Here is a 12868-nt window from a genome sequence, read left to right on the forward strand (position 1 = left end):
CATCTAGTCCAACCATCCTACTAGAGCAGGATCACCTAGAGCAGGTTGCACAGGATGGCATCCAGGCAGGTTTTGAATATCTCCAGAGAAGGAGACTCCACAACCTCTCTGGGCAGCCTGTGCCAGCGCTCTGTCACCCTCAAAGTGAAGAAGTTTTTCCTCAAGTTCAGATGGAACGTCCTGTGTTCCAGTTTGTGCCTGTTGCCCCTTGTCCTGTCACTGGGCACCACTGAAAAGAATCTGGGCCCTTCCTCTTGGCACCCACCCTTTAGATATTTATAAGCATTGATCACATCCCCTCTCAGTCTTCTCCAGGCTAAACAGACCCAGCTCTCTCAGCCTTTCCTCATAAGAGAGATGTTCCAGTCCCCTAATCGTCTTTGTAGCCCTCCGCTGGACTGTCTCCAGTAGTTCCCTGTCTTTCTTGAACTGGGGAGCCCAGAACTGGACACAGTACTCCAGATGTGGCCTCACCAGGGCAGAGCAGAGCGGGAGGATAACCTCTCTCGACCTGCTGGCCACACTCTTCTTAATGCACCCCAGGATACCATTGGCCTTCTTGGCCACGAGGGCACATTGCTGGCTCATGGAGAACTTGTTGTCCACCAGGACTCCCAGCTCCTTCCCTGCAGCACCGCTTCCCAGCAGGTCAACCCCTAACCTGTACTGGTGCTTGGGGTTATTCCTCCCTAGGTGCAGGACCCTACACTTGCCCTTGTTGAATTTCATTAGGTTCCTCTCTGCCCAGCTCTCCAGACTGTCCGGGTCTCGCTGACTGGCAGAGCAGCCTTCTGGTGTGTGGGCCACTCCTCCCAGTTTGGTATCACCAGCAGACTTGCTGAGGGTACACTCTGTCCCCTCATCCAGGTCATTGATGAATATGGTGAATAAGACCAGACCCAGTACTGACCCTTAGGGCACACCACTAGCTACAGGCCTCCAACTAGACTCAGCACCGCTTATCACAACCCTCTGGGCTCTGCCATTCAGCCAGTTCTCTACCCACCTCACTGATCACTCATCCAACCCACACTTCCTAAGCTTGCTTGTGAGGATGTTATGAAAGATGATGTCAAAAGAAAAAATAATTTAAACTGATAAGAACAGATACTACACATGATCTTAGCCAAAAGGCCAAGAAGCAATGGTTACTTTTATTCATATGTTTTTTTTTCAAAGAGATTGAAAAATGAATACTTTAAAAAAAACATTTCTGGAAAACTGATGAAATTGTACTGTTCTATGTCTTTTCTGTATTTTCATGAAGGTTCTTGAGGATGTTGCTTTTGTCCTTGTAGGTAAAGTGAAAATTAAGAAATGTCAGTTTTCCTCTATTTTTATATAGTCTTTATTTTAGATTTTTTATATTTATTTAAAATATATTTTACACTTCAGTTTTATGTGTATTCATACCAAATCAGATGTTCTCCTAACAGTCAGAAACACTCCAGAGGAAAATGCATTTTTGCACTGCAGAATGAGTTATAATTGCCAGAAACAGGGAATGAATGGTATGATTAACCACCAGCAGACAGCATGAGTAGATGTCTAGTTAATTTATGATCTTGAATCCAGGAGAAATAGTTCAAGAAATTGTTTCACTTTCTAAGTAAGAATTTTTTGCAGAATGCTGTTTTATAGTTTAAATGTGATTATTTTGTGTTGCATGATGATTGATGAAACCAATATACAGTCATCTATATATTGATAGATTAGACTTAAGACCCACAAAAAGTAGCCTTCTTCCTGTAACTGGAATATGAACAAAAAACCTAAAGCCTCCAAACAGTAGAAATCAACTTATGGCATTTCTAGACTGATTAACTTCTGTTTGTCTGGTTCTGCTTATTCCAGAAGATTCATAAAACATAATTTCATTACTTAAGTCTTCTATTTGTTTATGTGAGAACCTGGCCAAATGCTCTATTGAACTACTATTTAATGAGTTCTATTTCACAAGAAACTCAATATCGTCTTTCCAATAACAAACAAAAATTAGGTTTGATATTATATTTACCACTGCAATAGCCATAGCTAATTTAGTTATAGCTAATGGAGTTCATTAATCCTATATAATTCTTTTGCTTCCTAAATGTACTGCACTTAATAGTGTGCACTTTAAAATATTTAATTGACAAACTTCAGTAAAATTGAGCATTTGCACTTCAGCCTAGTTTATGTAGTTTATGATTCAAGACTAACATTTTGAGTATTTAGTCTCAAGAATAAATAATAAAAAACAAATGGAAAACAGTGGCATTATTTGTATGTTTTGTGAAATAATCCATACGCTTATTGGTCTCTATTTCTGTTAGTCTGGAATACCCTCTTGCATCACTTCTCTCAGTCTTTCATAAATTCCTCTCAAATATGGAGATACATAATGTACTTTCAAATAAACTTAACCAGATAAACCGTTTGCTGAGAAAGACAGCAAGGTAACTGTTGTCTTCAAACAATCAAGACAGGAAGGGATTGAAGTGTTTCACGTAATGTGCAAAGTTCAGCATTTAAAACCATACCCATGCAAATAATTTGCGTCAATACCTCCTTGTTACAGAACCTTTCATGGGAGAAAGAGCAAAGCACAGACTGTATTTGTTGGAAGGATTAATCTCACATAAAATTTCCCTTTGGTCTATGCAATCCATATATCTTCACAGTCTCCACAGCAGTGCCTTTTTCACTGAAGAATTATCTGTCATACTCCATTATGAGGTGCACTTTCACAAGTATATCGTATAGATTTTTGTAACAGCATTTCATCGGTTCTGTAATCCTTTTTCCTTAGAGCAGTCACCCTTTTACGAAATGTTCAATACTTTGGAAAACAGAAAGGTTATATGGCATTCAAGTTTCTTTTGTGGTCCTTCAGACTGCAGAGTCTGAAGTTTCTACAGCTTACTGCTTATGGTTCAACTCTCCATAGATGTTTTCCTATATTACAACTACAGGTACAATAAAAACCACTTCTGCGTGGGTCTCATGCCAAAAAATAAATCAGTGATCTGATGTCATTTTTAAAATGGTTTGGTTTATTTTTTGCCCAGGTTAGATATCCTTAGTTTCAGCTTCCACATTAGAAGAGGAAGCTACTCAGATGATCTTGGTCAATGGTAAACAAAAGTTTAGCTTATGGTTGGAGGGGTTTTGGAGAGTTTTGCTATACCAACACTACAGAGAGGGGAGAAGATTTTTTTATAGAAACAGTAAGCCCTGAAGTCAGATTAATTCCCACTTTTCATACTTATGTACACAAAACAAAACTTTAAAGCCATTTTTTCAGCTGCTGCTTAATTTGGCAGATTCTTAGCCTGCATGAGCACCGATGACTTGACATTGCTAAAGTTCTGTTTCCAATTAGCAATTTCTTCTGTCTTGACAGCACTGCACAGAGCTATGTATATCCCACATTAAACACTTATTGTCTGTGCTTGCCATTGAACATGATCCACCAGGGAAGGGAACCTAAAATCTTCAGCTAAGATGAGAAACTGAAATGAGAAACTTTTTATTTGCCTTGTGCTCACTGTTCTTCCTCACTTCCAGCAATGGGTACCATCTTAACTTGGGATTCAAGTATCCTCTTACTAAAAAACAAATAAGAGTAGTGAATGCTTTCCTAGAGAATGTGAGACAGAATTGTACATTTTTTAATTTAAAAGCTCAATAGTTGAAACTTTTCTGAGATGTGTCAGATATGGTTTGCATTTCATTAAACATAGAATCATAGAATGGTTTGGGTTAGAAGGGACCTCAAAGATCATCTAGTTCCGACCCCCCTGCCATGGGCAGGGACACCCTCCACTAGACCACGTTGCCCAAAGCCCCATCCAACCTGGCCTTGAACACTTCCACGGAGGGGGCATCCACAACTTCTCCAGGCAATCTGTTCCAGTGTTTCACCACCCTCACACTAAAGAATTCCTTCCTTATATCTAATCTAAATCTACCCTCTTTCATTTTAAAGCCATTACCCCTTGTCCTATCACTACATGCCGTTGTAAAAAATCCCTTTCAAGTTTTCCTGTAGGCCCCCCTCAGGTACTAGAAGGTTGCAGTAAGGTCTCCCCAGGACCTTCTCTTCTCCAGGCTGAACAACCCCAACTCTCTCAGCCTGTCTTCATAGGAGAGGTGCCCCAGCCCTCTGATCATCTTTGTGGCCTTGCTCCTCTGGACTCGCTCCAACAGGTCCATGTCCTTCTTATGTTGAGGGCCCCAGCGCTGAACACAGTACTCCAGGTGGGGTCTCACAAGAGTGGAGTAGAAGGACAGAATCACCTCCCTTGACCTGCTGGTCACACTTCTTTTGATGCAGCCCAGAATATGGTTGGCTTTCTGGGCCGCAAGTGCACCTTGTCAGGTCATGTTGAGCTTTTCATTAGCCAGCACCCCCAAGTCCTTCTCCTCAGGGCTGCTCTCAATCCATTCTCCACCCAGCCTGTAGTTGTGCTTGGGATTGTGCCGACCCACATGCAGGACCTTGCACTTGGCCTTGTTGAACTTCATGAGGTTCGCATGGGCCCACCTCTCCAGCCTGTCAAGGTCCCTCTGCATGGCATCCCTTCCCTCCAGTGTGTCAACCACACCACACAGCTTGGTGTCGTCGGCAAACTTGCTGAGGGTGCACTCGATTCCACCGTCCATGTCGCCAGCAAAGATGTTAAACAGTGCTGGTCCCAGTACTGACCCCTGAGGAATGCCACTCATCAGTGATCTCCACTTGGATATCAAGTTGTTGACCACAACTCTTTGAGTGCGACCATCCAGCCAATTCCTTATCCACCGAGTGGTCCATCCATCAAATCCATGTCTCTCCAATTTAAAGACAAGGATGTTGTGCAGGACAGTGTCAAATGTTTTGCACAAGTCCAGGTAGATGGCATCTGTTGCTCTTCCCTTACCCACCAATGCTGTAACCCCATCATAGAAGGCCACCAAACATGGTCCAAGGTTATGTGTCTCAAGCTCTGGGATATTCTCGTTGTCATAAACGAACAGTGGAAGCTTCTTCATTCCTCCCTGTCAAAGTTGTTTCACTTTGCCTAATGAATTAAATAATCTCTGTGCCACAAAAGCAACACAAATATCATCCTATAAATTAACAAGTTCATACAGGAAGAAACATCAAATAAATGTAAGTTAAATATTACAGTAATCTTTACAGCAGGAACTGGAAGCTATATCTCCTCCACTCTACCTAAACAGCTTAATGTCAAATTACAGCAATAGTATACTCATTTGGTCTGGTTTAATCACTTCTATAAAATGCGAAAGAGTTCCAGTTGTTCTTTCCTTACCAAATAGAGCCAAGGGGTCTCTAACTGAGGTTTAAGTATTAACTCCTTTTATGTACCAAGGCATGACTTGATCCCACAGAAAAAGATGAGCTAAGTTTAATTCATCTGGCTAGGAGAATCATTCCTGAAGGTTCAGGCTTCATATGAAATAATTTAAGCTTCTAACCCTTATGGTTGTGAAAAAATAATCTCTGTGATGTGAATTAAGCATAGAATGATTCAGCTTTTTCACTACAGTCTAGCAAAGACCTTGAAAGAAATGGTTCCTTGATTCATCTTAATGGGAAGAAAATTCTAAATCCTAATTAAAATGTGAACACGTTCATTGTTAGCTGTTCAAATATTAATTAAAGAGCATAAAAAGAAAAGGAAAGATCACATTATGACAAGGTGATTTTATCATGAGTGCATTTTGGCATTATATGTGGCTTGTCCTTGGATTACAAGTGGTTTGAGAGTGCACAATCACTTATTTTTCAGGCTTCCTGAGTCATAAATTTTACCTCTAGAACTGTATGCTTTCTACTCCCAGTTGGCTGGATTTAAGTGCAAAGGAAGAAAAAAGATCTTTGGAAGTAACACTTCTATAGAGAGAACTTTAATTTACAGACAATTTGTTTAATAATTTTCACTGTCTATAACAGCCCATGCAATATTTTGACTGTGAGCAGTTTGCATTTCATATGCAGTTAATATACTGTACTTACAAGGTAACTTTTTTTTTATGTTAAATGTATAAAAATAATCATTTTTATATGCAGGAAAAGCTTTTGAAACTTTTTGTCAATATTAATTTAAAGATTTGTATGCAAAGGAAATAATGTTCAGTCACAGATGACAGCCATATCCTGCCCTTGAATTGTTTCACGGGGTGAAATAGGTAACTCTTGGGCTCTCAGACTACAAGCACCCAGCTCCTGGTAGTCAGCTATAATGAATTGAAAGATATGTTCATTTTCTCAAGGAAGAAATGTACTATGGTAAAGTCTTGTGGACAGCTTAAGTCATTGTAACTGGTAGGGCTGACATACACCTACCCACCACAGCCAGATTTCCCTCCAATAGGTCTATTCATCAACTAATCCTCTCTAGAAAGTAATTTATGTGTTGTCAGATTTCATAGCATCTCATACCTCCATCATTACTTCTGTATCCTGTCACAATAGATACACAGAAAAGCAGACATTGATGGTATTCAGGAAATATAACTGCAAAAAAATTGCATATGGGCAAGTGAAGTAGCAATGAATCAATACGTCCTCAATCAGCTATACCTTTTTTATATATTGTCACTGCAAATTACACTGTTTAGTCTCTGGTCTATTATTGTCAATAAACTAGCTTGTCTGCAAATCTTACCTTTAGTGACTTCTCAGTGTCATGAGAAAACCTCATGAGATAAAACAAAGTGCATGCACAACTGCAATACACAATCTTTGGGGGCCAGGGTAGGACGCAAACATATTCTGGATGTCTCCAGTGTTCATGGTGACCAGCATGACTGTCAGAATATTACTTAGAAGAATGGACACAGAAGAAGAAACAGCAACAGTTTATTATTTCAGGAAAATGGCTGAACACAATTTTACTGTAAAGACTATCTTTCAGCACATGTGGATGTTATGGGAGACAGCGTCAAAAGCCTTGCTGAAGTCAAGGTAGACAACATCCACTGCTCTCCCCTCATCTACCCAGTCATTCCATCATAGAAGGCTATTGGTCAGGCATGATTTCCCCTTGGTGAATCCATGTTGACCACTCCCAATAACCTTCTTTTCCTCTACATGCTTAGAGGTGACCTCCAGAATGGGCTGTTCCATCATCTTTCCAGGGATGGAGGTGAGTCTGCCTGGCCTGTAGTTTCCTGGGTCCTCCTTCTTGCCCTTTTTGAAGACTATCCTTTTGTTTGTTCAAAATTCAGCCTCTCTGCCTATCATCTTCTCTCTGTCAGAACTCAGGAAAAAGCCTTTGAAGAAGCTAAATTACAACAAATTTTCCAAATGGCAAAGCATTGTAATGAAAGCTGAATTACCACTAATACAACTTCTGACAATGTTTAATCACTTTGAAAGTGTTTTCAACACAAATGTTTTGAACAGTCTTGATGCAATGGCCTGGAAATATGAAGACCAGCTCTATGAGACAGTTTGCAGAAAATTGCTTGATGGAAAATATTGATTGTATTAATCTTAAATATCTTATAGAGTATCAGCATCTAGGAAAAACCTTTACAATCTTCAGCATAAATTGAAGTTGTGCATAGTGCCTGGATGGCAAGAAAACAGATGAGCTGTGATAACAATTCAATCAAAATGGCATAAAATCTAATGGTACTCTTAAAATACAGTATGGTTCTTCTAATGGCAGTTCAACCCCTGGTGTGAATTTTGGATAAATTACCTCTGTGCCTGGAAAGAACTGAATTCTTGAAACTAAATGTCATCATTTAAATTTTTATTCAGTAAACAATCCACGATCTGCTACAAGGCTACTGAACACCTGTCTTCACAGCCCATCAGTGTGCTCTAGCTATCACTTACTGTCTCAGAAATTCAGGTGACAAAGTACTTACTCTCATTTCAATTGAGACTCTCAGAGGCTTTGAGGCTTCTTAATACTTAGAAAGCTCCTTCTGCTTATGTGAGATAAAGTAGTGATCCCTCAAGACTATAAACTTTATCTCTTTGTCCATCTTTATAAGAAGATGGATACTCATTTCATATACTTCACTCATTGAAGAATTCTCCTATTAAAAACTCTTGGCATTATTACTACAAGGTCCATATTTAACTGCCTTAACCACATAACAAAGATTTTTGCCTGGCAGCAAATTTTGTTTCAGAGAATAGTATGAACAATAAGCTTAATCTTTTTTAGCTAACACATGGAACAGAAATATAGAGAGGTCTCTTACGTCTCCTCCATCTTTGTTGACCTGACAGTGACATTTGACACCGTCGGCAAGATCTTTACTTTAGGATTGGCTGCTTAGACAATTTCATTCTGAGGTTTAGCCAATTTCATGATGGAATGAAGGTAGGACTGGAGCAAGTTTGAATGCTTTCAATTCACTTCCTCCAGTAACACAAGCTTGTGTCATCTCAACAGCACTACTTAGTATATAGTCATGCTGCTCTTAGCTGATTCCTACATGCTTCAGGTATCCAGGTTAGAGTCAGGGCTTGATGGAAAGCTGTTAAATGCCATTGTTGTAAGCAACAAGACTGATCTGTCTGCTGACAACTACACCCTGATTGTTCATTCCTAGGAATCTATGCAAATAACAGTGAATTGAATTTCCTACAGCATGCTCACCTTTTGGAATGATTAATGACCTTAAAAACATCACTTTTCCTGGTAAACTGTCAGCCATTAGCTGTAACTACCAGAAGGCATGTGCTTCCAGCTGTAGAGAAATTATCCCCCCAGAATACCTCAGTGGTGGGAGCAGACGAAATTTTCAGCAAACCACAGATGCCCAGGGTAGCCTTCAGAAAATAAGACAGACATCTTTTTGACAAGAAGGGCATAATTTTGCAGACAAATTAAAGTCTGAAAGGTGTCTGTCAGCGAGCAGCAAGAGCGGGCTGCTCCTCAGGTGAGGCAAGTTGGGAGCTGGGGTGACAGCGAGGTGGCAGGGCACTGTCCTCACTAGCCAGGGCACAGTTGCACAGTGTCTGAGCAAGGAAAGCAAGGCAGGTCCGGTGATGGAAACCAGGGTCAGTCACAGCCCAGAGATCCCCATGCAAGTCTGTGGTGATGAGACAGGTCTGAGGTCAAGCTGGGAAGTCAAGTCAGCAGGTCAGGGTTATACAGTTGAATTTACTACATGTAGTGCATTTTACACATCTTTTATGCTTTATTTTTGTTCTCTTTGCTACCCCTAAAGCTGATTTTTTCCAGATCCAGGTCTACTTTTCTTTAAATGACTTCTGGTGAGTCTCTGGTGCCAGCCTGTTTCCACTTCTCAAGGCCACCACTATCATACCAAGCCTCTGTTCCTCTACAGTATATCATCACATTAGAGCCATAAATGTGTCAGTATACATGGAATAATTACTTGTAACTACCATCTATATAAAACTATGGCTATGCTCTATGAAGATAAGCAAAAGTGAAACAAATTAAGTGTGGCCACCCAATCATTAGCAAAACTGCTGTTGCAGCTAAACCAAGTAAAAACAAAGCTCCAGGCAGGTCAAAATAAGTTCAGCCCAAGCAAGCCTGACAAGCCTCAGTCCTGAGGCCTGGAGAACACAACACAAAGCCTGTGTTCTGTTACTATCAATGGAAAAACTGTATTTTGGACCACAGGTCTACAACATAGCAGTCTGCTGGGAGATTAAAAAAAAAAAAAAAAAAAAGAAAGAAATTTCTGGATTAGAAACTATTGCATATTCTTATTCAAGAATCAACTAGTATCTCATTTTGGATGAAACTTTATTATTCTGAGGAGTTAAATAAAGTATATGCTTTAGCAAGACTAAGGTCATCCAAGTGCATACAAAGAGAGACTTGGAAGTATTACTGAGAAATGTATCTCTTCTAGTAACCTTCAGATTAAGGATCATGGCAGCTATGAAGTAACTTATTCCTAAAATTCATTAATACATTCAGGAGGTTACACTTATAGGGCTGCAAACTGAAGAGGAGGTTTCTTATTCAGAAAAATCTTTGTTTAGTGAGCCACATCTAATGTTAATATTGATATGCTGTCTTTGCTATTTGTTAAGTAGCTGAAGAATAAGCGTGGAGAATTTAATGCACCTGCCTATGTACGGTTCTGACAAGAATTTAGTAACATCTTCTAAAAGAATTGATAGATTTGGGTTGGGAATGAAACCTCAATCATTTATTGTAAATGCTGGTAAACAAAGATACAAATATTCATATAAGCACTTACTGTACAATCCTAAGGCAAGGCTATGTGTTCCCCTCCGACCTTCCATAAGCTTCAAGAGAGAGCTGGGACAGCAACTGTAATATTCTTCATCAGATATATAGCTTAATGTTCATTGAGCCACAGTGAGCTCCAGTCCAGCTAAGTTACAGAAAAAAAGTTGAAAATGGAGGGTTTTACAAGATATGAACTGTTGGTGGACACATTTCAAAGTGCTTGGAGTCTTAATTCTGTTCTATGAAGAAAAAAATCCAGGAGTCTGGATATATGCTCAAAACATCTAAGCTTTCTCACTTTCAAAGAAACAGATTGGAGATCTCAGTCTTTGAGTATTTTAGCATTCTCATTCCAAATCAGAAATTGAGTTAGAGACATTCAAATGGAAATTCACAAATACACCAAAGTTACCAAAAATGTTACAAAACCCAGAAGTTTCACTTGTGTCTTGAGTTAAAACTTCATAGGTTTAGGATCTTAGCCTAAATCAGAAAAGTTGTCTCATCGTTATTTTAATCTTGAGTAAAAGATTTTATCTTTCCTCTTTGGAAGTTAGTTGTAGTCCCGAAATAAGATGTTATTTTGCTATTGGCTAAACCATGGCTTACTTCTAAAAATATCCCCAAGTCATATGACTTTTGAATGTCTTCATGTCAGATAACCATTTTTCCTTGATATACCCCTGCATTAGATACACAAATAACAGATTTCATTTTCCTGAGAAGTGTCTGGACAGGGCACTGTGAGTTAAAAATTACTTACTAAGAACATCTTCATAGGCATAACAAACTAAACCCACTGCAGATTGCTGGCTAGGAAGAACATTAGTTGAAAATACAAATAATTAATTTCAAAAAAACCAAATTAATATAAATATATTAAGATGAAAGTAACAAGACAGTGTGGGACTCTACATTAAACACAGCTGAAAGATGTACACAAATATCAGTGAAGTAATATGTGTATATAACTCTGATGTGACCACATCTGGAATGATTCAACCACTTCTGAGTGTAACGTCACGTAAAATATTGTGTTGGAGAGACCTTTATACAAGTAACAAAAATAAGCGTGAGGATGGCCAATTAGTTAAGGGTAAAGATAACAGCCTTAAAAATGCAAATAAATTTTAATATGTATGCATATTGCATACATGATGATCACGGTCATCATCGACCATCATGGTTAACGGTCCTACTCGGTTCAGTATTCAGCCTTATCATATGCTTTGTCGGACTGGCCATAAATGAAACAGCCGTGTATTATTTTAAGTGAAAGGAAAAGAAAGAAGTCTAAAAAGCACTCAGGGAGGTTATTCTTATAAGGTAATAATTATTACACACAGGCACAAAATGATGTGACTAAAATCAATAGGATGAAATTTGTAGGAGAAAAATGGAGATTATACCTTAGATGAAAATATTTTCACTCTGAGAACTACTGGACTGTGGACCCACCTATTAACTGTGGTCCAACTTCAAGGAAGAAGAGAGAATTCTCATCTCTTTTGCTGCTTCCTGTGACTGATAAAATCAGATTGAAAAAGCCTTTAGAGAAAATGCACTTGAGTTTTCAGCTCATTTTCCTTGTTATAATCTCTTTCTACACTCTTTTTCTGCTGTTAGGAATGGCTTATTGAAGGGGAAAAAAAAATAGTCTTCTTGTAAAAATGCTTCCAAAGAAGAGAGGTAAAGGCAGATAAATGCAGCTTGAAAGACACTTGGCAAATGCATTTCTGTTTCTAATATTAGCCTGACGTTAAAAGGATAATGGAATATGTCCAAAGTGTCACTGAACCTTTCTCCTCTTCTTGATAATGGAACTCTGAACATGTTGATAATGCAGACTTAGAGCCTTTCAAAATAGCTTCTTACATGAATGCCTCTAAACAGCTTTTACATATTCCTAAAAATGTGTAAGGGAAAACTAGGTGGTTCAAAGATAGTTGTCTATGCCTGTCTAATATTGCAGACATTCAGCCAGACATATTTGGGAATTATATTAAAATTTTCTACATGCTAACTAAAAAATTTTCTTTTAGAACACAAGAAAGTAATAAAAATTGAGATGGAGATGTAATTAAAGATAATTTTCTTCCACAAAAAATAGCAAAACATTGAAAATTATTTTAATTTGGGAGTTGTAAGTTTGGGAAAGTAAATATGGAATATTCATATTCTCAACTAATTAATGGTCGAGGATTTTTTTTTCAATTGTTCTTTCTCTAAGACTATTTACATTTCAATATTTCTTGCAAGTACTAGTGACAATATGGGTTTCAATCTGATGTTGAAACTAAAATATTTCTTACTAAATGCTACATATGATATACTGTATTATATTTAGCAGAGATAAATGAAATATTAAATATAAAGCAAATTAAATCCTATGCTATGAAACTATGAAAACCAGAAACAATTTAATCATTAATTTCAATATTGCTAGTATTTTTTCTGTTAAACATACATTCATATGTAACAGAAACCTAAGAACTAATGTTGCTTTTGTAATCATGTCTTGATAAGTACATGCTGTAACTTATATGGAATATCCTTGAGCAATTAATAGCACATATGTATGGACAAAGCTTTTCATATTAAGTTAAATTAATATTATAACTTTGAAACACATTTGGATTTATCTGCAGAGAAAAATCAATATCTATCATTGA

General features: G+C 38.3%; 1 pseudogene; it reads right to left on the reverse strand.

Annotated features, from left to right (window-relative positions):
- Positions 1–1066: 1066 nt before the first annotated feature.
- On the reverse strand, positions 1067–1146 carry LOC129205456 (U2 spliceosomal RNA; annotated as a pseudogene).
- Between the last annotated feature and the right edge of the window lie 11722 nt (positions 1147–12868).

The sequence above is a fragment of the Grus americana genome, chromosome 3 (assembly GCF_028858705.1).
Source record: "Grus americana isolate bGruAme1 chromosome 3, bGruAme1.mat, whole genome shotgun sequence".
In the NCBI taxonomy this organism is placed as follows: Eukaryota; Metazoa; Chordata; class Aves; order Gruiformes; family Gruidae; genus Grus; species Grus americana.